Consider the following 6,000-nt stretch of genomic DNA (forward strand, 5'->3'; position numbering starts at 1 on the left):
CTATATATTTAAATTTTAATTACTTTCTTTCTTTTCTCATAGTTCTTATTATAAATGAAATAAATTTTGAACTAAACATTATTCTTATTATTGATAGTAAAGCTTGTATTAAAGTGTTCAAAGCGGAACGTTTTTGGCAGATCTAATTATTACAACCCTCACTATTACATAAAACTAATAATGTAATCCCTTTATCTCCGATCATCCGACTAATAAAATTTTACTCTAATTTTGATTGGAAATAATATTTTTGGATATTATAAAAAAATTGATTGAATAATATAAATAAAATGGATAAAATACAAAATATGAAAATAACAAATTGTGTTAATAATATTGACATCCTAATAATAAACCTAAAAATTATCTTTTTCACACGCACACAAAAGAAAGGGTCAAATTGCTTAGCAACCATTCGGAATAATATCTGGAAAATGGTCTGGAAAAAACTTTCGAAGAGTGTTACTTAACGCACAGTCTTCAAAAAATCTGATCGACCAGCAAACTACTCGTGTACCCGATCGATTTTTTTTAATGTAAAAAAAAAAGGATACGAGAAATTGAATTAGATGAGGTTAGATTCATATCAGCAGTGATCAGTTTGCAGTACGCAGTTGCATCTATCACCATGCGGTAATAACCCCTGTACTAGTTCCACTCCCCCTCGGCCATTGTATACATAGGTTTTAACCTCTTCACATTGGCTGTATAACACCACTGAAAAATATCAGTACGTTTTAATAATCAACCTCTTTAGTGTTCAAAAATGCTTATATAATTTTAAAAGGGCCGTTATTGCTTTTAATTATCCCCTTATGAGAAGATAATTAAAAGCAATACCGAGCTCTTTAGTGTGTGTGTGTGTGTGTGTGTGTGTGTGTGTGTGTGTGTGTGTGTGTGTGTGTGTGTGTGTGTATTCTAATTGAGAAGCGAACAGATTAAATATTTTCTGGATACCAGAGATTTATTTTTTAGTTTGGTTCAATGTGAGAATCGTTACTTATACTGTACAGATATATTAGAAAAAAATGTATTGATTTATGCGTATTGCCGTATAATTCAAGTATTGTAACCAAAATCCTAATTTGGGTCATAGGAAAAACAATAAGTAGAAGTGCAATTTCGTTAATAAAAAAGTAATTGCAGTTCCCACACCTCTCTTCCTCATACTCCAGGGATCATGTACTACCGGCTGAGAAACAAGTCTTATGTAACATTTTTCAAAGATGGATAGTTTCTTGTTGACAGAGTATCAGATAGTGATGAGAAATATGGTTGAAACATACCACAAACATCTTCAGGTTGAAAGTTGCTTATAAAGTTTTCTCGTGTACGGAACTCTAATCCCGGTCTTTCTGTCTGAAGAGAGAATGTCCAGTCGTATTTGCGACTGCGCTATTGAAGCACTGTTCTGAAAGGAAGGTGTCGAAAGCCGGTTGGTCTTAGAAACTGTCCTTTTATGTGCCGGCTTTTCTCGGATAGAGATAAAAAAAGGATGAAAGGATCGTTTATGAAGGGTATCGAAGCGAAAGTAACATCGTAATCTGACTGAGATGTACTAGATCGAGAATACCTCGATCTAGTACATCCAGTTTTTTTTTAACATAAAAAGTTAAAAAAAAAAAACAACTTTGGTTATACGAAATTTTGGATCAGATTTTATTTAATAAGGATAACGCATCAAGTAAGCCCGTTATTTTAACCTCTTCACAGGACTTCACACACTCTATTCACACACTCTATTATGTTTATTATTTGCTATGTTCGCTGGCTAGTTTGTCCTTTGTACGAGTAACAGAGTTTATCCCTGGAGATAAAACTTCATCTATATGAGATCGAAACGCTTGCATGATTGTTCCTCTTATAGCAGAGGGAGAATTCCAACCCAAATCTTTTCAGTCCAAAAGGCTGGAGGTGTGTTTTACTGTCTGCACTATGAAGACACTAAAAAAGAATGCAAATGCTAGCGTATACATTGCATCAATTCTGAAAGTGATGAGAAAATCCTTCTAACTATGAGTTTACAAATGTATCGCGTAAAGTTTAAACAATTTGTACACTCAGACAAATAATATGAATTAAAATGTAAATATGAATGAATATGGATAGAGTGAAAGAAGAAAAAAGAAGAATTCTACTTTAAAGGAGTTAATATTGGTTTCTTAACAAGATCATACTTTCTGCAAAGTTTGCGAGAAGTATCTTTCCATGTTAATTCTCTCTCTCTCTCTCTCTCTCGGAAACTTGCATTTTATTGTAGATTTCCTCTGGGAATTCCAATTCTTGTCTTTGAAGATTTTCTAAAGATATTTTCCCGAGTCATATAGCCTGTTTCGTGATACTAGTTTTAAAGCAAGTTCATGATGAGATTATATTAGCGTACAACGTTCAATCTCATTTGGCATACGGTATAATTATGCTTTATGTATCATCAGTTTCTTCAACAACATCTCAATGCAGTTGCAGTTATGTAAAGTCAGCTAAGAACACGAATGCAAATACAAGTAGAGTATTCGCATTTACATACAATCCTATCACGATAATTCTTCAAAGCCACCTGGTCAACATAAGTTTACATGTGGCTGCAAACTACTACAAACAACAGAAAATGTATTTATCATCTTCTGAGACTACTCTTAGGTAGCTTTATGCATAACTTTTGACGTCAACGAATAATCGGATATGTTCTGATAGTTGGTCAACAATGTATCATTTGCAAAGGAGCAAATCTTTTTTAAAACATTCAGTTGTTGACTAACAAGGTTAACATTCTTAACAACTATCTACTTCATGCGCATTACGAAGAAGAGCAATTGCCATACTTTCATGAACAAAGTAGTACAAGCACAAGCCACCAATTCTAAACATGCAATCTCGCATTTAAATTTCTAATTTACTTATTTTCATCGCTGTTGCAAACTCATTTTAAACATTTTAAACATAATAGGCACATAATAATCTGCATAACTTACCAAAAATTGTTTTCTTCCCTTTATAAGCGAATGTCTCCAAAATATCTTCAAGGGTGTCTCGGTCCCAAACTACAAATCACTTTCTCTTGCTGTCAGGCTCTGAAGTACAATGATGTCGACTACGTTCAGCAAGTTCTACAGATGTCCCTTACTTCGTCCATGGCCCCAGGAAGCAAGGTGAAAGGGGTGCCAAGATATTACAGGTGCTTTCGACCAACGACCAATTGTGTCCCCTTGAGTTGTGGCCTATATTTAGAGTTAATGATCACTTCTTGCCGCCTTGACCTAGATCATCACAAGTAACAGCTGACGACCAGACAAATATAGCAAAATCAATAGACGTTTTCTAAATCCAGCTACAAAGTCGTTTCTTTTAGAAGGCTTCCATAATAATAGCCAGCAATTTGCTGTGACAAAAGTAAACATTTCTTTTCTAAATTTAGATTGGCGTGCATTACCGGCTGTTACCAATTCATTGCCATTTGGAGACCTTGTATTATTGTTCTATTGACAGCCAAACAAATATCGTCATATTAGACACAAATTTAGTGAAGTGTTTTAAAACTAAGTTACAACTTCACTAAGTAAATATATAGTAAAACAAAGTGGGTATTCTTTGTTTATTTGCCTTTCCATCTTAGGTCATTATTACAACGAGATATTACTATATATTGTAACAATTATACATATATATTGCAATAATCACCTATGTATGCAATAATCATGAGCATACTGTGCTATATATATTGTAATACTCATGAGTGTATAAATAACAACCATGCTATATATTGCATGAGTGTATAAGCAACAGTCATGCTATATATTGCATGAGTGTATAAGCAACAGTCATGCTATATATTGCAATAACTATGCCTATAGGAACAATGGCCTTATATTGTTGCTATTACTGCTGTTCTAACTCAATTCATCATTTGTCGATATCAACTTCTCTATCAGATGATCTGACAAGCTCCTATTATTATAGCAATTTCCGTTCTGACCCAGCAGTCTTCCTTTATCTTTCATTGCGTACCATCTTGTATTGATTTTTATTTCCAGGATATTTTTTGGAAGTTTATGTAATCTACCAACACTTAAGCTAAACTACTTAATCTCTAAACGCCGTCTGTTGGATAAAAACATATATCTAAGTAAATTAGCTAATTCAGTTAATTTATTCCGACAGTGGGATTGCGTTGCCGTGGAAACCTCCATTAGTTTAACTCAAATAAATTAGAAAGCTAAAGAGTCAGTTGCTTTTCTTCGCTATTATGGGTGTGGATATAAAGCTGTTTGGAGAATCGATGCTTTTCGGTTGTGTTTAGCATCTAACTTGATTAGTTGAGCAAATCGTCTTATCAAAAGCAAACACTTTTGATAAGACGATTTAGTTTGGATAACAAACAATAAACTTTTTAAGTCCTTTATGTGACCACTTTTATGTTTTTCCCTACTCCTAAAAGTATCGATTGTCTAATTACGTAGTAAATGCAGTTGCTTACACAGCATGGTACAATCGTGTACCATAAAGTTTCGAGATTGTTACCATTCGATTTAAATCAAGTACAAGTTGTTTTGGCAACGAACTTTCATCATCCGTTCACTGATTGTATATACAATTTATTTGTAGCGGAAAAATTCCCCTACAAATGTTGTTTTTATATTCTTTCATTAGGTTACTTCTCAAATTAATAACTTTATTCTGATTGCTATAAGGCTAGTAAGTGATATTTTTTTTCTCGTTCTATTTAATTACTTCAGATCTAGTTACTTTCTCGATCTAGTTATAAAGTATGCTGAGTTTTATTATATTGCACAAAGATCGATTTTCGTCTTGAAGTGGTGAAAAAAAAAACGCTACTGGAGACTTGAGAAGAACATAAATAATTCACAGCATCGGATGTTAAGTCAGGAAAACGTTTGTCTGGCTATTTTTAGGAACATGTTTTCTGGAATAACTAGCATGCTGGAACAAAGGAAGATATCGAACAATGTATATAGGAGTTACATAAAAATATATATTACCAAGAAGTCTAATTACCATTACATATATAAACTGTTTAAGCATATTTTACGTTACTTTTTAATGCAGTTCCTCATCATTCTAACGGGTAGTTTGTCTTCTGGATAATTCAAAGCCTCATCTATTACAGGGATGTATTTTCTCATCACGAGAAGTATTAATTAGATTTTGCACTGAACATCAGCAGCGAAGGCAAGGAATACTATAAAAATCAAATATTCTAAACTAGTTTAATCAATTTTAATGAAACCGACTGAAAATCCGAGACACGTATAAAGTAATATTGATTTCCAAGCGTGTAAACATTTCGGTAGCAATTATTATTCATATTTATGAATTTAGGGACAGACACAAAACACACGTGTTGAAAAGATTATTTTACTAATTATTAATAAAATAACAACTTTTTTTGCCCCTGAACATTCAATAACAACCTGTACTGTACAAATACAGAAGATAATCCTAATATAACAATATGAACTGTACAATTTCAGAAGCCTCTTAGTGTTCTGCGTGAGGACTTTAGCAGAGTTTATTGTAGTTTTTATTTATTTATTTATTTTATTTTATTTTATTTTATTTTATTTTATTTATTTTATTTTATTGTTATCGCGAGAGGTCAGGCTAAGAAAAAGATTAGTTAACAACGTTGATTTAATTTACCTTTATAGAGTGCAACAGCATATAGCTTGGTTCCTATACATGTATCCTTCTGATGATGACCTCGATACAGGGGTCGAACGTCAAGTTGTTATTTTATTAATAATTAGTAAAATAACCTTTTCAACACGTGTGTTTTGTGTTCCCTAAATTCATAAATATGAATGCTGATCACCGTGTAACCTTAAAAGAAAGATCAATTATTATTATTTATTGTCTCACTAAAGGCGCCTGTTGTCGAGAAATTGATTTTAACTCTTACTAACTATGAAATGCCGACACAGCTACGTCAAAAAGTTATGGGTGCACACTTGAGTTAATTATAAAGAAAAAAAATTATTGTTC

Source organism: Typopeltis vanoorti, chromosome 2 (assembly GCF_054136105.1).
Source record: "Typopeltis vanoorti isolate ZY-2024b chromosome 2, IOZ_Tvanoo_1.0, whole genome shotgun sequence".
In the NCBI taxonomy this organism is placed as follows: Eukaryota; Metazoa; Arthropoda; class Arachnida; order Uropygi; family Thelyphonidae; genus Typopeltis; species Typopeltis vanoorti.